We start from the raw sequence: 26,968 nt of genomic DNA, 5'->3' as shown, positions 1-26,968 counted from the left end.
AAACTGTCATATGCAATTGCCTATCACATCCATCCAAGTGCTAGAATGACAAATCAACAAGGTTACTGTTCCGAGTAGAAATATTGTAAGTCATTTCTACACCTACAAAAATAACATTGGAAAACATTATTGGATTTGAAATTCAATGAATACCAAGAAATGTTTTAATTACAAATGTTTTAGAAACAGTATCTGCATGTGTTCTTGCATGCACTGACATGTACATGCCTGTGTAACAGATGTTCACTGGCCCACTGGTCTTAACTCCTTAGGACTATGCTTGTTAAACAGATAATTCTAACTATCCAGTTTTATCTAGTGAATGCAGGCTTTACTGATGGTTGCTAACAGAAGTATAGAAAAAGAACAATCTTCAAAAAGTCTCAAAGCTCATGACATACCATAGATACTGTACATTCCAAGAAAAATAGGGACAGTGTCCTTCAGTTCAAAATTCTGAATCAGCATCTAGTTTAGTAGAAATCGCACAGAAACTCTTAAAATAATTGAAAATGTTGGGTTTTTTGTTTGTTTGTTTTTAATTAGTAGTGATCCTTTTTTTCCCCCCCTCTTCTTTCATTGAATTAGAGTTTTAATTACGCTTTCTCTAATATTACAAAAAGCCTGCCAATTGGTCCACAGGACACTACAAGCTCTTTAGTATGAAGAACATTAGTACACCTTCATGGTTGTAGAAATGTTTTGATACAAAAACAAAGACTGTTAAAGAGACAGTAGAATTAAGTTGGTCTGGGCTATTATATACAAAATATTTGCTGTCTTGTTTCATGTATATATTAAAAGATCATGAAAATAATTTATCCTCCACAAACAGCTACATCTATACTTCCACCAGTTAATCTGGAACAGAGAAAATTATCTTGAAGACACACTCTGGTTTTATATGACACATTGTTGATGCTTTTCTCTTACCCATCATGCAAAAAAAGTGAACAGTAAGCACTAGTAATTATGAAAAATGCATATTCAAGCTGCTCTTCTTGTTACATGAGAGAAATATGGTGTGTGGGTTTTTGTTTTTGTTTTAATATTATTATGATTAACTTTAATAATAATATTAATTAATAAATAATAATAATAATGCAACCTCTTTTAATGCAATTGAAAGACAGGGATCTCTTGGAAAGAGTCCAGCGGAGAGCCACTAAGATGGTGAAGGGCCTGGAGCATCTCCCCTGTGAGGAGAGACTTAGGGAACTGGGTCTGTTTAGCCTTGAGAAAAGAAGGCTGAGAGGGGACTTGATCCAGGTTTATAAATACCTGAGGTATAGGAGCCATAGTGGTGAGGCTGGTCTCTTTTCAGTAGTGCGTGGGGACAGGACTAGGGGTAATGGGATGAAAGTATAGCATAGGAAGTTCCGCACAAATGTGCACAAGAACTTCTTTACAGTGAGGGTGACGGAGCACTGGAACAGGCTGCCCAGGGAGGTGGTGGAGTCTCCTTCTCTGGAGATATTTAAGACCCGCCTGGACGCCTTCCTGTGTGACATGGTGTAGGGAGCCTGCTTTGGCAGGGGGGTTGGACTCGATGATCTCTAGAGGTCCCTTCCAACCCCTACAATTCTGTGATTCTGTGATTCTGTGAACTAAGTCTAGGTTATTCAACAGATATTAATGTCATCAGATTGCTCATAATTTTTAACTGGTCACATTCCTGACATTTTACAGAAATAATTTTATAATGAGCAAAAACTCTTCCAGGTACTGCAGCATTCAGAGGTAAGATGTGGATATTAAATTACTAGTCTATTTATACTAAAAATAAATAAAGAAGTATAAATATTTAAGCATTAAGTGTATGAAATAAATAGCTTTTTCTTACAGTATATTTAATTGTATGGATTGCATAGTAGGCACAGTTTGAAACAAACAAAAACTTTATTTCTATTTGAAATGCTTGAAGAATTCTGCAGTAGACAATTTCCTCATCAGAAATCACATTTAACCACGATTTTCATATCAGAATTTATGTTTTTACCTTAAATATTTTCTTCCAATGTTGAAAAGCAAATGTCTTAGAGATATGAACTTTACTTTTATAAACAAAGTCAGAGAAATGTGTAGAAGACAAGTCATTTTGCTAATACTGGAATAATTCTGACATGCAACTTGCTTTACAGAGATTTGCAACACAAAACAGTGTGAATGACAAAGAATGGGAAAGAAATAAAGTTAGATGGAAATAAATAAGTATGCATGCTATGCAAATAAAATAGGTAGAGAATGACACAATTTAGTACTAGCATATAAATATTCCAGAAGTATACTCTGTTGTGGTTTTTTTTCTTATAATTATCTTGCAGAAATTGATTAGATACTTTTAATGATATAGCTGTGTCTAAGAATAAATGAATAAAGAGATTATTTTCTAGACTGATAACTTGACACAAACTACCTTTTGGAATAAAAGCAATGTCTATTTATATAAACCATAAATTTCAGGGCTTCAGTAATTCTTAATCCCTCACAAATGAGTTTTAAATGTGTCTATTTATAGAGAGCAGTCCTTTAAGCGGGCATTTTACAGTTTTACTTTATTTTACATATGTTTTAACAGTCTCATTATCTAGGAGATAATTATGTAATTTACAACCTGTGTGTTGTCTGTTTTTCCACATAGAAAAATCTGCTTCATTGTATTCTGTTGTGCAAAAACTAATTTAGTACTCAAACTACTACTTCAAAACCAAACATACTTATTATCATATTCAAGTGCAGAGAAAAGTTAGACATTCATCCTTCCTCTCTTCAATTCAATTCAGCAATCAGTTACGGTCTTATAGATAGATGCTTGTTAATGATACTTATTTCTTTAAACTTTCTTAAGCATTAGCATCATCTGGAGATCCCATTGATTGAATAAACATATCAAATTGGATTTCTGACCTTAAGATAAGTGCTCTCTAACAAATACAATTTGTTAAGTGCCGTGAAAATGATAGATAATTCCTCATGTGCTACAAAATGAGAGGTGTGACTCTGGTCCTCTCCTCACTTACAGGGTAAATGTCTAACAAATGCTTCCCCTAGGTCCCTTGGACCATCTTAGCACAAAGCTGCCAAGTGGTGCAGCTGGCTGGAATTAAGAAAGCTTCATCCTCTTGGCCACCATTAAGATCTCAGGAGAAAAATGCATGCCAAATTTTCCATGTGAAAATTCAGGCAAATTTTGAGGATTGTCCCTGGATATCAAACCATCAAGTGGAGACTATAAAGCATTTCTAGAAAATGAGTTACGTCAGGTATGAACTGAATTTTGTGGGCATTTCTGGATTAAAAACTGAAAGAAGCCTTAGAAGTAACCTATTCTACATTGACCAGTTGCTGAATTTTCAATTTCCTCAAAGTAATTATTTATACATAATTCTGTGTAAACATAAGGGTTCTTTCAAACAAGCAAAAAAGTTTGTTTTTTAATGAACTTACTTCACTAAATTGACTTTAGTCACCCTTTCCCACATAACTAAATCTGTATTTCATCTACTAAGTTCTAGAAGACCCTGATGTTTGCAATCCTGTATTCTATATTCTTGACTGTATAATCATCCAAAGAAACCTAGTGTATGATTTGGAAAGAAGAATAGAGTGGCCCCTGCACAAAGATGACATGAAAATTCCTGAAGTGCTACGTATTTTTTTTAGCAGAGCATGAGACTCTTAGTCTTGTGGTTTATGGATTCAGAGGTCATACTGGACACCAAAATGACTGTGGTGATTTAACCTGGCTGGCAGCTGAGCACCACACAGCTGTTTGTTTACTTCTAACAGTGGGATGAGTGGGAGAACTGGGGAATAGTAAAACTGTGAGAGCTTGCCTGTTGCGTGCAATCAAATGGCCCATTACAGAGTTGAGACATCTAGGTACATCAGAACCATGTATTATACATATATGGGTCTCACTTAGTATCTCACTCTATTTTTATGAAAAGACTTCTTCCCAGAGGAGATCTGAAAACACTATGTTTCTTAATTGTACTGAGATGGGAATACAGCAAAATATTAAGAGAAATTAGCATCATTTTGTAGACTTAATGAATGTTACATGAGAAAAAAGAAACTGAACATCTGAATCTCTCTATAGCCTTGAAAAATTTCTGCTGATGAATACAAATCACTGTTTTCTAGGAAAGAGATAGGTCAGGTTATCCATGAAAAAAAAATAAAAAAAAATAAAATGGAATTCTTTTAGCTTCCACTGCAGAATTCATTCAGAGGATTTGGTCTCTTCATGCATCTTGCTAGGGAATAATGAGATGTAATGCCTCATGAATTATAAATCATGTGTTGTTTTTTTTAAGTAACATGACTTCTGAAATGCTTGTAAGTTGTCAGAAGAAAACACCTGCTATTCATTTACAACCAAACTCATGTAGCATTTTGAGCTCATGTGGAGGCATAGAATTTTGTAGACTAAGGCAAGGACTAAGGGTCCTGTATTTCTTTATTATTAACAGCATCCACTTCAGTCCTTTAGTCCAAAGTTTCCAGATGTTTGGAAAACCTGCTCGAGGCCCTTATGTCCTGAACAGATGGCAGAGTTCAAATGTGTAGTATGTGCACAGAAATATGCCAGAGTGCCCCACCATGCATGTCTGGTGCAGTGCTAGCTCCATGCAATAATATACTTGAGCCCCCCGAGTATCTCCATTTCACAGATTATTCACAGAGTCAAACTGTGATCAGGATGTGTCAGATTCGCTCTGTACATGCTAACTATTTGCCCTATGCAACAGTGCTGGTATATCCCTGCATGTCATTTATATTCTGAATTTTTTGGAAAGAAGGGTGGAAGCTGTCAGCACATAGCTTCTCATCACAATGTGACACTGGGGTTTAGTGCCACAGTCTGGGGCAGGAGATGTGCGTGCCTCAGTGTTTTCACTTCCATCTTTCTGTCTCTGAAAATACAGTGTTGAAGACAATTTGGTTTTCTTACTGGACAACAGGATTTTCTTATTGTTGCTATCATTATAAAAAATAGTGAGTTTAAAATAATGACTGAGAATCCAAAAGCAACCTGATAAGTTACAGTTAATGTGAAAATGACACTGCTGAAATTTATTTCGATTTTATGGACAGTTAAGGGCAGTTCTGAGCAGATGACTGAGTGAAAAGCTAAACCTTCAACCAGTGAAAAGGTTGGTAAGAAAAAGAGCCCAGTCATTTCAAAGAGACCATGATGCAATAAAAGCTGAAATCTGACAACATCTCTAAGCCATGTTAAAATCAGTCAGTAATACTGGTTAAAGGGCCTTTTGATATCTGGATTGATTACTGGTTTCAATTTATTATGCATACTATTTTTCCTGCTAAAATACTTTTGAGTGAAATACTGGTGTTAGTGACTTGAATAAATGATGTGCAGTGCTCAGAATTACCCGTTCAGCTTCCTTACCCTGGAAAGACTTACGTTTTCTTCAGGTGTCAGCTGATGAAGAACAGTAATTTCTCTTGCTATCCTGGAACAGATAGCCATGATAATGGGTGAATTTTCCAGCTGTGTAACACTCAGGTGGCAATGAATTGTGGTATACATGTGCACAAAAAGATGCCTACAGGTCAACTCTGGAACATGAACATAATCTAAGAAAACAACAGTAGATCAATAGGAGATGAGACTGTCTAAGATGAAGCTGCTCTTTGAAATGCAGTTTCCATATATTCACAATCTTTGTGTATTTTCTTTCTAACTTAGAAATGATGTTTCTGAGACTCTTCACCAGCACCTACATGAGGATGCTGAAACAAACAACAAACCAAAAAGCCAAAGAATCTCTATTATACGCAAAGACAAATGTGGCTTATCATTCCATATTAAAAAAAATCACTTAATGCTCAGCTGGTATAGGTATGCTACCTTATTTGCAAGTTACCTGTCCTTGCATTTCTAGGCTTCTTTTACTGCATTAAAATTGCCCCAATTTATACTATGTGAGAGAAGGCAAAAACACCGATAGCACATGCAACTTACTATTTCACTAAATCATTTGTAAACTCATCCCAGTGGCTTTTGTGGTTTTTGTATCAATGTTTCTGAATGTTCCTTTTAACCAGAAATATTTTCAAAAAGAGACTTAATAGAATACAGCTTGCTCAACTGCTACTGAGAATCTGCGCTGAGCCTGCAGATAGACTTTCAAGTAATTTAACAGGCAAAAGCTTAATACATGTCTTTTCCCCTTTGATTTTAGAAGTAGTTCAAGCAACATCTAAATCAAGATTTGCTTTAGTAAGTTTCTGTTTGCTTTCTATTCTCTATCAGAAAATTGCTATTTAGCTGTATGTGTCCCATTGGGTTCTAGTCTCAAAGAAGTATGTTATTACAATGGGAAAAAAAAATACGCACAAGCCTATGAAAGAAAGTGTTCAGAGGACAAAAAGACTTTGAAAGCACAGATTCAATATATACAAACACAAATAGAAAGCATTCCCCAGAAATCCCCCTTGAACTGGAGACCAGTGATCTCCTAGACCTGAAGTCTTGCAGTACAGGGAAAGCAAATGAGTGAACAACCCACCTGCCAGACCCTGAAAAAAAAAATAAAAATACAACTTAATATAAAGTTGTGGGAATGTGTAGTATACTCAGGCCACTTTATGACTGTAATGTGGGTTTTGAGGATGGAGATTAAGTCCTAAGGTAGTACATTTTAATGAAGTGACGCACAGTATGTGTGGAAGAATCATTGATACAGCCAGTTTCTGCAGTATTTTTCTGTTCTCTTTAACTGAAGTACTTGATTCTAACATGAAACTGAAATGTTAGAAAGGGAGAACAATATATTGATATTATCCTTAAAATAATGTAGACATTATTAGTCTCTTTTATACAAATCTTCTAACACACAGAAAAATGGAACACAGGAAAGCTATTTAAAGATTTAATACTTCTCACGTGACCAAGGACCTGAGCTTTGGGATACAATCCGTGTTCTCCTTACACTGCCCCTGCAGTTCTTCCAACAGTTTAATTCAGGTATGTCCAACTGCTGTGGGCCTAATGAAAGAAAAAGCTATTGTGCCTAGAGGTAGAATCATTTTTTCCACTGCATTTTTGAAGATGGGAACACCCCACATTGAAAATGGTCATTTACCACTAACCAAGGGAACAGTTCTTTAATATTGCCTTAATTAGACAAAGCCACTGTGTCACTGCATGTGCAGCAAATAACATTATTTCTAATCACTAAACTGCCATTAAAGGACTGTAGCAGAGCATAATAGTTCAGTGCAGCAGACTGGTAAACTGCGTGTGGCAGCTTGCATTTTAGCCACTCAATTTATACTTGGCTTTAGATGATAATAACAGTCACTTGCTCTGAGAATCAGAAGCTGACTTCCCTCATACTAGCAGACAGGGAAGAATAAATATTTCCTCCCAGCAGATTCAAAATATGAAGTGTAACCAGTGGTGTACAAGGTCTGGGAGTATGCTTTTGTTTATTCTATTATTTATCATTTGATATTTTTATTATTTTTCTTTCATAAACTAATCCTATGTGATTATAACATACAATGGCTATTACTGTTATACACTTTAAGTTACAATATTCCTTTACTGCTGCTGTCAGCAGACACACAACATCCTTCCAATACGGCACTGTTTTTAAATTTTATTTAAAAAATAAAAAAGCAGAAATCACAGACAGATATGAAAACATTAAAGCAAAAAATCTGTACCCTTTCTTTGCCCATGTGTGTGTCTTCTGTAGTAACTGTAATGAATTCCTTTCCTTCACTTGACGCTTCTCATTTGTTTTTCCATGTCCAGTCTTTTAACTTTCTCTCTTAATAAATCTGATGTTAATCAAAGGTTGAGGTTGAAATCAGTATCCTGATCTAAACTGTGATTTTCCAGGTAACTATATTAACCACCGTAGGGCAGAATAAAAAAGAAAAAAAAAAAAAAAAGCACAACAACCTGAAATTGTAATCATATCAGTATTGCTGCTAGAGCCAGAAGAGTATGTTGCCTAAGAAAGGCCATTTAACAGCCTTCTCCATTCTCTCTAAATGAAAAATCAGAAGACTCTGATTAAATTTGCATTACAGAATCACCCTATCTTTGATACTATAATCTTTTCCCCTACTCCTTTTTTAATCCGCATTATTGATTATATTCACAGAGTGTGTTACAAATTCTATTTTCCAATGGACTTATGCTGTCCCATGTCAGGTCTTCAAACATCAAACTTGGTTAAGTTCCTTAGCAGGGTCTAATGATAAAGTTATGTTAAAGTCACCAAGCCAGTCATTCATTCCTACATGATGAGTAAAACTTTGTATATTTGTGCATACTGTTGTATGGGCAGGGCTGTCAACAAGAGCTGAAGTGCAACCAGATAATAAGATAATGTCAAGGTCTAACCCAGTTTGTCCCGGTTCCATGACTAATGTGGCGGAGGGACGCGTGGACTCATGTCCCAGAAAAGGGGAAAGAGGGACAATAGGGAGATGGGACTAAAAACAAAACAGTGGCAATGAGCTAAGGGAAAAAAAATAATTTACTAAATATGGCAGCGGACTACAAGATAATACGACATAATACAATATATTTGGAATTGAAGCTAATAAATAAAATGAGAGTGTTCAAAACTAAAGGGCTTACTCTAATGTTAAAGTTGAGATGGCTAGGAAGCACACACCACAGAGATGAGCAGAAAGAAGGGGCGGTCTTGTGACTCCAAAACAGTTTTATCTTTCCCTCTGAACACAAAACAGAAATTGAATAATGAAGTCTTCTGGAAGCTGTATTTCTTCTCTTTTGATAAAGGCATACCTGGAACTATCAACAATACACAGTGCTGGCGCATTAACTTTTTAAATCCCAGTGCACTACATGATGTTATGATGGTGAAATACTGATAACAGAATTTGTAAAACCATGACAGATAATCCAGTGCTTAAAAGTTACACACACATGCCAGTACTATGCTGAACTTTCATCAAGGTAAATGATAAAAACTGGAATGAAAAACATAAAAAAGGTAATAAGATGCAAACAGAATGATGCAATTCAGAATGTAGTATTAAGGCACTTGGTGTTATGATCATCACAGAATGTAGTATTTCTTATGAAACCTAATTAGATATTGATTTTAATTCTTCAGATCTCTAAATATGTAAATATTCTTTATGATCTTTTCCTCCTAAAATACCACAAGCCATACTTCACTCAATTACGTAAATGAAGAATACACCAATCTCTAAAAAAGGGATAGCTCACTGAATTTCATTCTGTGACACTGGATCTTGTTGCATATTTAGAGAAAGATAAGCAAGGAAACAAAATATCTCTGCATAGTAAATAAATACTATTAACATAGGTTAAATTTATCACTCGTTCAAAACATTAACAGTCTTAAACATTCTCCCAAATTCAGTGTACACCTTATTACTGCAAACACTTCATGTTAAAAACATACTACCAATGAACATATAAAACAAACAAAATTCTCGTCTATATTCACAAACTACTGCTAATTTACAACAGCTATTTACCACTGATTTCAGTGAGGTCTTTGAAGTAATGCTCACACACAACCAAGAACTGGATTACTGTCACATAAATGACAACATATGTAATTATACCTGTTTCATGCTTGTCTTCCCAAAACACATAAGCCTGTGTCCTCCCAGGTAGCAGCATGTTGGGGCTGAACAGAAAAATTTTAGCTTTCCTGCAGCACACAAGACTGGCTTCTAGTCAGCCTTCACTCTGCTCTCCAAAAAAAAAACCACAAGTGGAATATGTCAGAAGGACATACCAAGGACAACCTTATATATTCATAGAGAAAAGATCAGTTTTCCCTTTCACTGAGGCCTTGTGATACTGCTGCTTAGCATACATCTGTGCAAAATAAAGGACCTCAAAACTCATCTGTGTGCACAATTTATATTTTAGTCTGTTTCTTTTACTGATAAGATACTTCAGAAAAGTAAATGCATCTGGTTGATGAGTCATTCTGCTTCTTATTTCCCTGGTATGGAAAATGACAACATCTGTGTCACCAAGAAAACACCTTTGCACCCTCGTCCTGGTTGCTTTTATCTTTTAGTTGTCTGGACTTTGGGGAAAGCATAATCATCAGAACACAATGTGTTCTACATCAAGGAAGACAAAATATACTTGATAATGGTCTAAAAATTTTAATTATTATTTGGGAAATGCAAAAAAGGTAATTAGATTTTGGTAGCTACACTGTGCAGTGTGAATTAAACTAAAAGACTTAGCTATAATGTCAAGTTAACAATGTTTGCATCACAGCTGGAAAAAGTATGAATATTCTTGCTGTCACAGAATGTGAACCTTAATTCAGAAAATTACTTTAGTGACACGTTGGACTTAAAGCAAATGAGTAAACCCTCCTTAAAGTTAATCATATTTTTGGAATTAGACATGCATAAACTGATAACTAGGTCAATCCCTAGAGAACTGGGGAGGGGAAAAAAAGAAGTTTTCAAAAATCCAAAAATCTATCACACTGCTTCATGCTCATATTGTACAGGTGCCAACATATTTTGCAAACTGAAGATAAAATTGAAACTTCTGGGGTTTTGCAGAACTACATGTGCCTACTGCGTAATTTGTTTAGGCCAGCTTTACTGGTAAGTACTTACCATTCTGCTCTTCAGCCCCAAGCAAAATTAAACTGATGCTACTTTGAAAAAACTACATGTTACTCCTGGGTTTACAATTCATTTCTGTTTTTCTTAAAGGAATCCCAAACTTATTATCAGCTTTTCAAAAGCCAGATGTTCTTGGCAAAGGCGCATGTTCTCTGACTCCACGGAGAGCAGATTGCAGCTGATCAAAAGCATGCTGGGATGTTATAGTTTTGTTCTGGCTTGTTTTCTTAACCAGTAGAACCCTAGGGTTACTAACTGTCCTGATAAACATCTCTCCTGAATCTGTTACTAAGAAAGTAAATGATAAATAAAAAATGACCTGCCATCATAAAACATAAAACAAGTAGTGCTACTGCTCATTAAAAAGGTCACCTTGGCTCATATCAAATGATTAATCATTAAATATATGACTGTATCCAATAACCAAAAAAATGTGAAAAAGATGGGGGGGAAAAGCATACCAAAAATGTACAGGCACTAGCCAGCCTCAAACTCATTGGCACAACTTTCAGTAGTTGGAGACTTGTTGTTCACAATGACACTTAAGTATCTAAAAACACAAGACAAAATCATTTTTCCAATTCCATAACCATAAACTAGTTTTCCATACCCTTTTCTTCTGAAGGCTTACATCTAAGAAGTATTTTTAATACACACAGCTACCTTGTTGATCAGGAACAGCTAGCAACATTAACCATCAGGGATAGCTAGTGACGTTTACCTGTTTTCAGAAAGAAATCTATCTAGTAAAAGAAGCACATCTACAATTTAATCAGAGAACACAGTCAAATTTGCTCACCTACTGCTTTAATAATCATAATCCAGAATTCTGCTTTCACATTACCTTCATATTTCTGCAGCTAAAGGTCCCGTCAAATTAAGTATAAACAGAGTTTACGCATGTCTGATGTGGGCCATATCAACTTTTTCCCCCATGTGAATATCAAGCTCGTATGTGTACGTACCTTTTTAGGTAACAGTGTATCAGTGGATATGGCTCTACAAATATAACGTAAATGAAACAAAAAAATAAAATGTGTATAGATAACAGCGATATCACTTTTAATGACCTAATACGTCTATGAAACTACTGCTTTTTTTTTTTTTTTTTTTTCCCCAGATCACATACAGGTACAATAGTGACATTTATATGTCTTAATAAGAAGGCCTGCAGGGAAGTTTGAAACTGTCATCACATATCCAGTTAGTAGCAACAGGTTCTTGACACTTAAAAAAAATTAAATCTAGAACTGCTGTCTTACAAATGCCAATTCAATACAGCTAATACTTACAATTTAGTAAAGTTTATAACTGCAAGTTACTGAAGGGAACCTGCTTTGGCAAGGGGTTAAACTTGAGGTCCCTTCCAACCCCTACGATTCTGTGATCCTGTGATTCTGTGATACTGACCTTCATAAAACACGCAGAAGTGTATCAGTAATGTCATGACTTTGCCCTGGCGGTGCTCTCCAGTGGTGATTAATACCCTATAAGTCAGAAGCCATAACTCTGATGAGCCTTTAATACAGTGAAACAACAGAAGCGGTTAAGGGCATTGTCTGAGAGAAACAGAAAGAAATTTAATCAAGTTGCTAATATACTTTGACCAGAACTCTGAGGTACTCTTAACTGAAATCAAAGTCTGAAAGGGACTGTTACACTCCAGATCATGCCTCTTTAGGGGCCAGTTATTTTTACAGCCCTATTGAAAACAGAGACCAGTACCTTGGTAGGCATCTATCATGTTTGGAAGGAAAAATAATATTTTGCATTCAGCTGTGTATTCTGTTTGGGTTATCTGTAAGCTATGGCTGTAGGATGAAGGACAGAGGGAATAAAAAGCAGTGTTCATGGAGACTAATTTAGTTTAGCAAGGTTAATTTCCCATCCTACAGTCAGTGAGTAGTCCATAGAGAATTCTGAGCGGGGAATAATCAAGCTACAGCCTCCACCCTAATGTTCAAATAGATTTTGGAACTGAACTGAAGATAATAATAGGGACTATAAAGGCAGTGTATTGCCTCTAATACTAACGGCGCTGCAGTCCTGAAAGTGACAACAATGCAAATCCACAGCCCTGACATTCATCCAGATGGCCAACAGCTTATGGTCTAAAGGAATAATTGCACTCATTTATGCTTATTAACTAATTGTGTTTGGATCCCAATATACAAAGATGAAATATTCACATATTACTCCACGCTGGCCACTGCAGAACAACAAAGTGGTAAAGAAAATCTTTCAGACCCGTCAGGAACTATGACATACATTAAAATAGGTATCTGTTGTACACCTGTCTCTTAACCTCTGCTGCCTCATTCTGTTGGAAAATAGATACACATCGGAACACCAACCAGTCACTCACCAACACTGACAACATATAAACAACAGGCACTGTCAGACACTTCTTATGGTACTCTATTTTTTTAATGTAGGTATTATTGATCCCCTCCAGACCGTAATCAGAACGGGATTCAAAAGCAGTTATTCTCCAAGGGTTTTTAGGAATAAAGACAATTACATTTATACGAGGCTTTGCACAGCAAATATCATTATCTAGTGAGCAAATCGATTTATATGGCTCTAATTTGAGTGAACCGGGAACAGATTCCTTGTTAAACTGAAAATTTGCATGTAAGCCATATGTCTGACTCCAACGCTACCCGATCAGCTCCTTGCAACCCTCAGGGCCGCCCCTGCTCTGGGGTGGCTCCGGCAGGAGGTGTTCAAAACCAGGTTGGTCAGGGCCCTGGGCAACCTGATCTAGTAAAGGCGTATGTTTGGTGGCCCTGCTAGGCAGGGGGGTTGGAACTACACGATCCTTGAAGTCCCTTCCAACCCGGGTCATGCTGTGATTCTGTAATTCTGTGACTGCTGCTGCGGTGCGGGGGTGGGGCCGGCGGCGCTGCAGCCATTTCTTGCAGTGAATTCGGCTGCGGCTTCTGGAGAGCAGGGGGTAGAGAGCTGTGTGCTCTGCATCCTCTCCAGCCCCAGAAACAGAGGGAACATACAGCCATTTAGGCTTCAGGATGTAGCATGTACACTGAGAGGGCTTTCCTCAGTTTCTGAGGGCAGCAGGGAATGCAGTCATGGACAGTGGGACAAGGCAGGATTGTTGCTCAACCTGCCCTCCTTCTACCAAACTTATAGCAGCTATGATGTTCAGGATCTTGATGGGCAGCTAAATGATGATGTGGATGAAGGCCCATCTGGATTGGAAGAGTCACCGAGGGCTAGTCAACCTGCTCTTTGCATCCTGACTACATCCACTGAGTCACAAAGAGGGGCTTGTTGCCATAGGTGGTCTCTCTGGGGAGAACAGAGGTGTCGTATGTGACTTCTTGGAGGGGAACAGAGGGCATAGTATGTTGGCCAGACCTGGCCTGTAGGGAAGTCTTCAGCCTCCCTGGGACCTGGGCAAGAGGTGTTACTAAAAATCTCACTAGCTTGGTACATCTCTCTGGTTAATTGTTTCTTCATACCAGCTCCAGTAGTGGGAAAATACATTGAAAGGAACAGGCAGACCCAGCTGATCAGGATGCGGCTCCATACCTTGGGTTTATTGATGGTGGGATGGTCTACATAATGCCAGGCTTGTGGGTGCATGGTGAGATGTACATTTCTCAGAGGGGAAAATGGATTTTTGTGCAGGAGTTATCAGGGCTGATTGATAAAATATGAAAAGGCAAGCTTGCCAATTTTGAGCTATGGGGTGGCAAGCTGAAATTTGAACTCCTTGAATTTCTGTGGAGCCTTGTGTTGCCCAGTCTGTACACAGATCTAGGGTTGCCCCATCCCAGATGCAGAAGCTGGCTCTTGAAATAGTTAAATTTCGTGCAGTTGGTAACTGCCCAGCCCTCTAATTTGCCAGATCCTCTCTTGTCAGGTCTCTGTATGCTTGTGAGAGTCAACAGCTCCTCCTAATGTAGAAAATTCTGTAAACTTCCTCAGTATACATTTGAGTATTGTCTCCAGATCATTTTTAAAACATTAAAGAGAACTGGCTCTAAAACAGAGCATTCTGGAACCCCATGAGTAACTGACTGCCAGCTTGGTGTAAACTCATTTACTATAATAATGCTTGGAGCGCAGGCTAATTGTTAGCCCATTGTTTTACATATTCATCTAGCTGTATGCTGTGGGCCCAGAAGGGTAATTGAGAAGCAGTATTCAAAGCTGTGTGGATTTTGAAAGGATGGCACCAGCTGGCTTTATTTGGTCAGCTAGATGGGTAACCTTCTCATAAAAAGAAGACATATTAAACAGTTGTTTTTTTTTTCCCTCATGTGCATGCTGAATATCCCTGAGAAGTGGACTCTCCGTGAGTTGGGGTGGTCACTGCCTGGATGCTAAAGCTTGTATTTATTGCAGGATTCCATGCAGCATCTTCCTCAGCTGCATGAGGTCCATCTCTACAAAAAGGATTAGCTGTGGAGAAAAGGTGTGAAGGTATCTCCCACTGTCTGTTGGGCGGCATTTTATGTGTGCTCAGTGTGCTCTGTCCTGGGACACCAGTGTCCAGGGAGTTTCTGGGATGTCAGGTTCTCCACCCTGCTGTTGGCAAGCACACTGATGCTAACTGGCAGTGCCTCTCTCTTCATTCCTGTGCAACCACAGCTGCAAGGGGGAATGTCTGGAGCATTGAAAATGGCTACCTAGGCCACGCAAGGCTGTGTGAGGTGAAGAGAGTGAAAATTTATCACTATGCAATTTGCAGTACTGCAGTCATCAGTGGATACTGCGCTGGGGAAACCTCCTGAGGAAAACATTGTCTCTTGGCTGTGGGATGCTGCACAGGGCTGTTTTTCCTCTTCATCTCCCACATATTGTTTGCTTCTTTCTTCTGGTAGCAGGACATCATCTGCCACCAGCAGTGAGCCCTGTAAACACAGCTCTGTGTGAAAAGTCCTATTCCAGCATGAGCAGAGGAAGGGCCTAATCATCAGCCAATCTCATAGCTCCTCAGACTTGTGTGGATGGCAATCTCTTATGCTGGGTATTGGAAGAGGTTGAGTGGTCTGGCCATTTGGAAGGTCAAAGGCTGTGCAATTTCCTTGGGCATTCTGAGAAGAAATGGTTGAGGCGTTTATTCTCCAGGCTGCAGCAGAGGTACCACAGGAGATTACCCAGCTTCAGGGGCAGTCCTTTCTTGCTCCAGGCTAAGCAGAGTAATCAGGTGGTGAATTACAGCCATCTTCGAGGCTTGTGGGAAAAATCTTTGGTCACCAGTAAATGTGTGCAGGTCTACAGATATTTGTGATGGAAGCTATGGTGCTGGGAATGATTGGCTTTATGTCCAACAAACTGCATCTCTGCTGCAGCAAAGCTTTCTGGCTACACTATGCTGCTGGTGAATCTGACTGTGATCTACTCCATTTTCAAGGAAGATGTTTGAGTCATTGAGCTGCATCCTGACCATTATCTCAGCAGATAGTGCACTAATGGAGGCCCAGGTCCTCCTCACACTGTAGGATAGGTTAAGGCAGCACAGTCAGGCAGCAGTGATGTGACTGAAGGAGAACCTCACAGGTTTCTTTCACCAAGGCTTGGAAACAACAGCTTTTTTCCTCAGTATTTAGATACAAGCTCTTGCAGGAGGTGTTATGGAGGCTGGGTTCATGTTTTCCTTCCAGGTTGTCACGTATGTGGTGAAGAAAGCACAGCGTGCCCACCAGCAGCCTTCATGTCAGTCTCATGCGGGTTGACTCTGGTGCCACACATAGGCAGGACTTCCTCACCAGAATGTCCAATGTATTACCCAGCTCCTGGTGGAAGGTGTGCCCGCAGGGAGGCCTTGGCATAAGCCAAGCAGAGAATGTTGTTTTCTTGGGCAGTCTGATCTTCTGGTACACAAGTGACTGACTGCATCTTTCTTTGAAGGTGTTTCTTGGCAGGTCCCAAGAAAACCAGCCAGTAGCTCTCTTCCATAACCTTACACTTGTCAGCTATGTATGGCACTGGGCACTGAAGGTGATCTTTACAAATTATGCCCAGATCCCATGTGTTGAGTCACTGTCTTCTTCTACTTTGCCATCATCCTTGTCCTATTCCTTGCTTGCTGCTGCTCAGTGGCTCACAGCTCCTTTTCTGCTGCTATCAGAGACCAAAGAGCACTACCAGGAGCCCAGCAAAGGCCCAGAACTTATAGTATTACAAGGCAGCAAGCAGTAGGGGACCTTTGGCTACCATACTTTTCTCCTGTAAATATATTACCTGCATATTTTCAAATGTAATGTATAGGGTTGCAATCAGATATTCAATTCAGAAATCTGATTATGACCTGTTACCAGACATCCGTAAGATCTCTTTTACCAGAGAAAAATATCCTCCACTTCACAACCATGCCTTATGTATGTCCTTACTTTTTGGCAGTATGCAAATTTGTGAACAGTTGTGAAGGCTGGAGTACAGAAAGAGTAAAATTTCATCGGAAGTCTTTGATGAACACACTGAGTACACACTGAGATTTGTAACCACTGCCACTGAGCAAGGCTGATGGATTCAGCTTTGCAAAAACAAGGTTACGTATCCCACTAGTTTTATGTTTTTGTTTCTCCCTTTTAAAAAATTTAAGAAAAATATTAAAATGTTTTGTTACTTTCCTTGTAACAGTATTGTGCATATTTACAAAGGCTGCTCTAAAAGCAATACCTTCTGTTTTATTATGTTGGCCCGCAATATCAGGGACAAAGGGTGGTGGTACAGAAGTAGAGGTTGAACCTTCCCAACAGCATTCCATTACATTTTGTTACTGTGCGACAGATAGCAGCAGATGGGCAGACTGACAAAACGCTGTCTGACATGAAAGTGCAGATAAAGCAGAGGTGTGTTATTGAATTCCTCCATGTGGAAGAAGTGGCATATACTGACATTCACTGATGCTTGCTGAACATTTATGGAGACCACACAGTGGGGTCAGCAGAGGCAATGGATGGTGCTTCTCAGCTGTAGCAGCAGTGGCTCACTTCAGCTGATGCATATTTTTATGAGTATGGCATGCAGGCTCTTGTTTGTTGCTGGTGAAAACACAGAGCTAGTGGTGGCGACTGAAAAATTTTATATTATTATATTGAAAAATAGTATTTTGTAACTGAGAATTTGCTCTATCAAATATTGTTCTCTTTGTAGTAGCTGTAGTTTCCAAATAAATAAATAGATAAATAGGAGGCATTACCTTAGAGGCAACTTATGTATATGCATGCCAAGACAATTCCTCCTTACTCATTGTGGCCTGGGCAAGCCAAAAGGTTGGCCCACCATGGACTAGATGATCTTAGTGGTCTTTTCCATCATTTATGATTTTGTGAATAACATTTTTGCATTATCAACACTGTTTCAGTCACAAATCCATACAGTCTACTAGAAGAAATTCAACACTATTTCAGCCAGGCCTAGAGCAGTGTAATGAGGCTGTTTTCTGGTCATGCTTTTCCAGTAGTTTTTGATGTACAAAGGAATGAGGTCTTATTCAATTGCTCTTCCTGCTCACACTGTCACATTCAGTATCTGTTGCTTCTGATGAAGTCATATGTCTGCTACTCCAGCACAAAACCTTTACTTTCTATAGGGCTATTTAAACAGTAAAAATTGAGTGTCTACCAAGTGTCCAGGCATCTGACTCTGAACTGCTCACTCTGCCTGCATATCTTGGGTCTCTGTAATGATGATGGGGGTAAAAAATGTACAGGTTGGCTTTGTGTGGGCATATGTGCGCAACATGAGCAGCTGAAGTAATATTTTCACCAGGATGCATCACACAAGGTCCAGAGAGATACCACAGTTCATTTGAGATCCATAGCCCTTTTGTTTAGTCAGCAGTCAGCTGATGTATCTCTACAACAGACCAGTTATTACCCTTTTGACTCAAATCTGAAGAAGAGATTTAGATTCAGTAATCTTATTTTCCTAGCAATAACTAGAAGCTAAAACCACAGATGGTCTCCCCACCATTGCAGCATCCCAGATTAGGTATTAGTCCCTTTTTATTCTTGACTGTCCTTTTTCATACTAGCTCATCGTACTTTTCTTTGTACATGTGTAATGACCTGAGAAACTGCTGCAGCAGCATCAGCACTTTTCTCTGAAATGTAACTGTGTCCTTGAATCCACAACTAAATGTGGAGCAACAACATTTATATTAATACCTAATTAAACATAGTGGTTTCTGAAGTATTTTGTGGGAAGTTTTTGTTGTTGTTGTTGTTGTTTTGTTTTCCCTTCCGGAGAAAGGAGAATTTTCAGTTTACAGATGTTCTGTGGAAGAGAGATGAGGCTTTACATAACAACAGGAAATAGCATGTCTAAATTCTGCTGGCACTATACTGTTTCACAGCTCCCCTAATGCAAGTGTAACTTGCTGTAAAACGGGTGTTCATTGAAGTAAAACTAGGCGGCAACATAAATACCTGAGTGATTACACTGATATTCACTCTAAGTCTTGATGAGCATTTTCTGTAGATAGGATACTAAGATCCTTTGGCTTTCCTATGTGCTGACTCTTCAGTTTTGAATAGTTTTTAATGAATTTTTTATGTCAGGCAGTGTGACACATCAAAGTAGCTGTGAGTGATTTCCACTCGTTTGTGGTAAGAAAAGGAGAGAAAGTATAGATCAGGTTGGTAGGACCAGCAGTTTGTGTTCTGCACAACACACATAATGTTGGAAATGAATTTCAAATTAAGTTCAGTGACTCCATAAACCAATAAAATGGTACGCAGCATCAGCAAGAATAATTTCTGCTGAGTAGATAGCTAAGAAAATATTGGAGATTCCAGAAACATTTATTTTAAAATACACCAAGAGCAAAATGCACACAGGCTCATGTGCTGCATTTGTGATATCCTACATTTTGTGCTGAAAGAAAAGAGGTTCTGTTACTCAGCTGAATGAGTGAGGCCAGGAAAATAAGTTGTAACTGCTTATCTTGACAGTTTCCATTTATATATTAATTTGTAATATTTAGTATTTTTTCTTCTGTAGAGGTAACAATTTAGCAGACTGTATTTAAAGTGCACAGTTTCTGCAGGAGTGCAGCCAAGATGTATGGTGTATATATCATCTCTTAACTGTGCCTACCCAGGGGTACACAAATCATTTGCATATGAAATGCTTGTTTTCAGTGCTGGTGTGTAAGAATATACACAATGAGACTTGTCATATTTCTACATGGGATTTGAGTTTCCTGAATTACTTAGCTGTTTAAAATTCTGGTGCTGTATCTGATTATATCATCATTAAGAATGATCATGGTTACATTGCTACTGAAAAGCTTTCTTCAATTAAACAGACAGGTCCCAGATCAAAAGTTTATCTTCTAAAATTAACCTCCACTTCTGCAGTGTAAGAAAGTGATTGTTGCTTGACTTAAGTATATAGTTGTACTTCAGGTGTTAAGATATTCATCCATTTTAGTTGTAAAGGAGGATGCATTTTAAGTGAGAACTGAGCCATCAAAATAATATTTCACTGATTTTATATATATACATATATATATGTGTATATAATGCATGTATATTATTTCAAGAACAACCTTCTCCAAAATTTTTGAATGTATTCTAAACTTTAGCTATGTGTGGACAGCCACAATATGTTCTATAATAAATTAATTTTATTCCACCGTAGAAATGCATCAGCATATTGTATCGGCAGAAGCACTGTATGTCTGAGGAAAATGGGGAAGCCTCTGGAGGGATTCAGCTCTGAAAATTAAGAAAGGTTAAAGACTTCCAATCGCTGGTTTTCATGTGGAGATCTCCTAAGAAAGGTTGGTGTTGTTACATGGTATTGTTTTACCCAGACCTTGCAAACAGAGTCTTAAATGTTGTGGGCCTCTCAGGTTGCTGGATACACATCTGTAATCATTGGTCATCTGGAATGATTCAGTGGGCTACTTGGCCAGTGATTGTGAATCCTGCTGTAGCAGCATCTGTTTTCTCATGTTGAACAAATTCTGCAGCCATGTCTAGGGAAATGGTGATGAGGACTACTCTGTCTCTGCTGCCTGCCTGATCTATCTCCAGATTTCCCTGGCTGTTCTATACCAGCACCTTAATCTTTATACATCCTTGCAGATCTGTTTCTAATTTTTAGTTAAAAACCATTACCTCCTGTCTTACTGCTACTCTTTCTGATGAAGAGTCCTTCCCCATCTTTCTCGTAGGCCCCCTTTCAGTTCTTTAACCACTGTAAGGTTTCCCTGGAGCCTTCCCTAGGCTAAATTAACCCATGTTGTCTCAACCTGTTTTTGTTGGAGAACTTCTTCAGCAATCTGAACATCTTTGTGGTCCTGCTCTCGACTCACTCTGACAAGTCTATGACTTTCATATGCTGCAGGTCATAGAGTTGAACACTCTACTGCAGGTAGGGTCTTAACAACAGTAGAAAGGGATATAGTTGGCTTTCTTGACTGCAAGCATATACTACTAGCTCTTATAAACCTTTTTATCCACTGGTGTTCCCACGCCTTTCTCTGTAGGGCTACACTCTTCACTCTGTACGCAGTTGTGGGACTGCCCTAACCCAGGTGTAGGACCTTGTGCTTAGTTTTGTTGAACAACATTTTTCACATATGCCCAATTCTCACTTCTCAAGCTGGTCACCATCCCTCTGTATGGCACCTCTTCCCTCCATTATGTTGACTGCACCATTCAACTTGGTGTTGCGCCCCACCACTGACAAAAGATGTTAAATAGTGCTTGTCCCACTACCAACCTGTGAGAAATGTCACACACCACTGTTCTCCACCTTGACATTAAATTCTTAATTTCTTCCACCTGTCTAGTACTTAAAAACAAACAAGAAGAAACAAACAAACAAAAACAGCTGGCCCTACTATTTTGTATTTAGCAGCTATATTTGGTGTTTAGCAAGCTGTGTTTAGCAGACTAAGTGAAAAAAAATGAGCAGACAGATCAGTTCAGGAATGACTCTCCCCTTGACAAATAAATAGCTTAGTCTTCCTGCCCAGAAGGGAATGGTGTGCCATTAGGCAGCAAGGCCAGAGCTTCCCTGATGAGGAAGAAGGGCATAGAGCAGATGTTCAGAGCCTAAGGGGAAGGCAGCTATGGCAAGGTGATCAGCATGGCCACAGGTACCTGAGCAGGGCTTCCTTCAGCACAGTAGTGCTGTCTTTACACAGTGAAAACAAGCAGCAGTAATGGAGGTTAATCTAATTCTATTTGATATGACTAATTCTAATTATTCCACCCAACAGCTATTGGTTTTGATATTTTGTTACAGCTACCTAGCTATTAGATGGCTCAGTAACTGCAACTAGTGACTAACTTGATAATCAGATCAAAAAAGGCTTATTTCCCTATAGTCTACATTCTCTGCAAGTACTTTTGGAGACTGCTTAATATGTCTTAGGCAATTAAGGTTCTCTCTTATCAGGAGAATGGTCCTTGAGGCCCACATCTGAGTAGGACACTGCCTTGCTCTGATTATCAGAGCAAGACAAGGTTATTTGACATGTGAATACCCAACATGACATTAAGAAACAGAGGTCCAAACAATGGTCTGGCCAGCTTATTATGAAATCCTAATCAATCAGGGAAATGAGGAAGGGAAGGCCAGCAACTATTATGAATTGGGGTGAAGCGTCTCATTGCTTGCTGTTCCAATGGTCAGTGGCCAGTGCAGGAGCAAAAGCACAGTGGAGGGCAGCAACAGAGTGTCCGGCCTTAAGTAGAAGTCTGTCAGTAGGCAGGCATCATGTCATGAGGCATCTGATCTCAGACACAACCCTCTTGGTTGTAGGCCCTTTTTTTTTTTTTTTTTTTTAATCCTCTTCTTTGGCCAGTGTGGCTTTCCTGGGTACTGTGGTGAGTCATGTGCAGGCAGTCCTGGGCAGTTAGGTAAGGGTCACATGCAGCACCCCTTAGCATGCAGGTATGGCTTTCTCACTCAAGCCCAGGCAGAAGACCACTTCCCTGCCACTGAGATGCTACTCAGCTCTCTCCTCTTGTCCCTGGCCTACAAATCTTCAGACAAAAGATTTATCCAGCTTTGACGAGGACTTGCCTGGTCTTGGCCATCTGTGTTCCCCAGCAAGCCTTCAAGGAAAGGTGCAAAAAGAATAATCTCATACAGACACTCTGTCTGAGAATCTGTCTAAGACTACCAGGTATATTAGTTTTCTCCCAGAGAATCAACTGCTTTTAGCATTTCTTAAAAGTAAGATTTTCCAATTTTCCTGCTTCTCAAGAGCAAATAGTTGAATAATTTTGACATAAGTGAAATATTGAAATTATTATTGCAAAGAGTATGTAAGTGTGCCTGTGCAAAATGAATATAGATCCACCAACAAATTTCTTTGTATACTTATGTATAAAGAACTACATACGTAAAAATAACAGCTTTCTCAAGCTAGTGGAAATGGTAGTGATTTTTGTATTACAAAGCCTGGGAAATTATGAGTGTTGTGGTTTAACACAGCGGTTGCCTCACTCCTCCCTTAGTGGCATGGTGGAGCAAATAGAAAAGTTCAAGAATTCATGAACTGAGATAAGGATAGTTTAATAAGTAGGAAAGAAGAACAACAATAAAAATATGAACACAATATACAAAACAAGCGTCAGCCAGTCCCCAGCCAACTCTCCCTGTTTTTATTGCTAAGTGTGATGCCATTTTGTATGGTACATCAATTGTGTCAGCCATGTCAGCTGACCTTGTTGTGTTCCTTCTCAGCCCCCAGTGCTCCAGGAGCAGCACGAAGAACAGAAAAGTCTTTGTCTCATTGTAAGCACTGCACTGCAACAGCTAAAATATCAGTGTGTTAGCAAGAGTATTTTCATACTAAATCCAAAACACAGCAAAATGCTCAGCTACTAGGAGGAAAATTATCCCAGGTAAATCCAGAACAGGATGATCTTGTAGCCTAAGACAAAAGTGACAGAAGAGAAATACCATTGGCAGAAGCTAGATTTTAATTTGTTAATCATGATTGAGATTTCTGCTATAAAAAGGAAGAAAGATAAGTTAGAAGAATTTTTTATAAACATCCAAAACTAATTTCAAGTATTCAGATATTTTTGAACAGATTTCTAACAAAAAAGTTATATTTTTTTCTCTGTTTTCTTTGATTCATGAGTAGAATGGACTCGTTTTTGATACCACTATGCCAACTTCTTTTCTGTTCTCTGTCCACAAAATGACTTCAGAATTTCAGACTCCAATTTATGCAGCCTCCCCTCTCACACCTCCCCACACAGGATCTGGCACTAAATTGTGAAGTGCTTATTAATTTTGTTGCTTAATGTGAAAACTTGCAACATTAGAACTTCTCTGCCTGAGACATCACACAAATACATTACTTCAGGGTAAGAAGTTACTGTGTGCTGGCAGATCCACAATAAATATCTGTTTGAGTGCTCTTAGCCTGTGGCAAATGCAACTTAATTCAAGTTAGCATGAAACAAGGCTAAGCAAACTCAATTTATTTTGCTTTTGCCATGGGCTAGAAGAATTCACAGTAGACAGTTGCTCTAGATCAGCTTCTGAGTTTGTGAATGATTCTTTTGTCTGTCACATTGGTGTGAAATCAGAGAACAATGAGGATAAAATTCTATAATTTGGGTATTGCATAACATCAGTACCAGAGATTTGGAGAGGCATTCTTTGAGGTGTATATTGTTCACATTTTAAACTGCGGTCAGAATTTTCCCATATAGCTGTTATATTGCCAAGCAAACATAAGAAAACAAAAAGCAAAGACATTACTTCTCAAATAAAATTGAAGATTTATAAATACATATTTATAAATATAGTGGATAGGACCGCATAAAATGTCAACTCTCACTAGAAGTCCAACTCAGGACATTCTGTGATTATATGATTCTATGAAATCAGTGCAAATTTGCTGACAATATGACTGTGAGCAAAGGTATGTTTATTTTCAGTGTCTATTGCTTAGATTCTGTTTTCCTCAGCTGTGAATAGTCATTCAAATCTGCTCTTGAAATGGTAGCATTCTGGACTGTGAAAACAGAGCAGTTGTTACTTTTTTTTCTCACACAAGAACACAACATACGTGTCTTTATAGAACATATTCTGTAGAATATTCTATGGAAGAAATTCTACAGTGTAAGGGTAGGCAGTTTTGTGAGGAGATAAAGAAAAACAAACAAACAAGAAAAAGCATTTTTGGCTTCATCAAAGCTAATGGGTAATTTTTAAGGCTTTCAAGAGGAAAAGAATATCTCCATCAATTTTCTTCCCCTGCACCACCTAAAGGATGCTAAAAAGCGTAGTGCAGGAGTCACTGCAGAAAGTTTGACAACCATTGCCATTAGAGGATGTCAGACTGTGAGTTAATAATGGCTCTTTTCACTCTTTACATCTACTAATCAATAAAATTGTTAGACTTCCTGAGCTCTATGTTATCTAAGTGATGGGTAGCATGACTTGGGCCATGTAACATGTCATGTTTGAAAAGCAAGGCCATGACATGTTTCTTTCCTGACTGCCACACGATTTTGCAGCCCAGTCTGTTTTCCTTCAGGATGGACTATAAGAACTACACTTCTTTTGGCCCAGCCAAGGGAATATAATGAAACTAAAAAGATTTCGTTTATGTGGTGGACATAGTCTTACTTTTCAAGCCAGTCACATTTGTGACCCTTCTGGTTGAGAAGACAGAACAGCATTATTAATCCACAATTACAAGATATAGCGAAGTGAACAAGATATATCTGAGACCCATTTTTGTACTAGCAGGGCTGAACAGGAAATAGAAACACCTGCATTTATTAGAGAACAGGCAGATGAAGGACACTGGGGCAATTGCCTGCAAGACTGCTATACTGTGAAAATATTAGAAATGCTTGGGTGCATCCTTAGTTGAATATGTGGAAGAAATGACTGACTTATCATTACCATGAACATCGGAGGTAATTAATGAGGCTGGGATATATACCCCAGAAACCTGTTTCTTACATATTTCCGGTGAAGTATGTGGTTTATATTCAAAGTCAGGAAACAAGAAGATGTATCAGAAGGGCTCAAAACTTCCCTTTTACAAATCCCTGTAGTTATGTTTTTGTCCATGATATAAAACACTGTAAGACTGCTAATAGAAACTCACCAAGCCTCTCACATCACTCTGTTTTGCTAATGAAGATGCTTAGGGATACTACTTTTCTATTTGGTTTCTTATTACAGCTCAAATTCAGCTACTATATGCCTCCATATATGTCAAAATCTACACTATCAAGATCTTTGTCTTTGTGATCTCTAACAAATCCCATACAGAAAGTGGAGTCTGTTCTGCAGCACTTCCAATTGTCTTTCAGCATGCTGTCAATTCCTGGAGACTGTGCATAACACGAGAGAGATTTCAGGAAATTGAGATTGTGCACTTGTGCAAATTTATTCATGATACTTAAATAAATATGAATCAAATTTTCAATTTACTAACAGAACAGGTACACGAAAGCCCTAGATGTCAGTCTCTGCTGCATTCATACTGTATGTTGAGCAGTAGAAACTAAAGGCTTTAAATTCAAAGAATGAAAAGCTAATAAAATTTATGAGAGAGAGGTTAAGAATATGAAAGTTGCCTCTTATGTTCTGCAAAGCTGGTAGTCGACTGTCTGCTGGGGTGTCATTACAGTGATGAGTGTAAATTATGCTTGGATCAAAAATGTTTCAACTTCTGCCAGTGCAGAGTGGAGAAAGCTGCTTCAGCTGCCCTGATCTAAGCTTTGGAAGGTAGAGTGAGCTTCTCATTGCTTTGCCTTCCAGTTTTCTTGTTTGTGCGAAGATACTATTACTTCCATTACAAAATCCTGAATATTTACTATGAAAGAGCAAAATTTTCATTGCAAAAGATCAACCTACTCAAGAAAGTGAAGCCATCTGCTTGACTGTTGAATAACAGTAGTTTGTTCTTTTTCTGCAGCTAGTAAGTTCATCATTCAGTGTGACAGCTTCAGCAGGATGCAGACAGTCCCTTCGAACTAGAACATCCATAAATGAATGTTTAGGGCACATTCCTTGTAAAAAAAAATTCTCTTCAAGCAGAGAAATGATGACAGAGATGCCTTGCATCACAGTGTAAGTAAATTACCTATTTGTCATTTGAAATGAAGGACTGCTTGGGAACATAATGCTGTGACTGGGTTGAGGGGTTGAGAATGGAGGGAGGTGCCTTGCTGCAATTAAATTAGAAGTTAAGAAGAGGAAAAAAGGAGAAAACTTTTGTTTCAATTTTCTGTAAAAAACCAGGAGGTTGCTGTCACTTCTTAAAGGTTTCATTTTGCAACTTCCTTCTTAAATGCCTACATAATTTAAAATAATCTTTAAAGGACTCTTCTTGCAA

General features: G+C 38.5%; 1 pseudogene; it reads left to right on the top strand.

Moving 5' to 3' along the window:
* Positions 1-3,557: 3,557 nt before the first annotated feature.
* LOC146762574 (U6 spliceosomal RNA) lies at positions 3,558-3,658 on the top strand (annotated as a pseudogene).
* Positions 3,659-26,968: the final 23,310 nt, after the last annotated feature.

The sequence above is a fragment of the Coturnix japonica genome, chromosome 1 (genome assembly GCF_054131305.1).
Source record: "Coturnix japonica strain WE chromosome 1, WE-NBRP24, whole genome shotgun sequence".
NCBI classification, from domain to species: Eukaryota; Metazoa; Chordata; class Aves; order Galliformes; family Phasianidae; genus Coturnix; species Coturnix japonica.
Note: the sequence above shows the minus strand (reverse complement) of the source record. Positions and strands in the feature narration are given on the sequence as shown.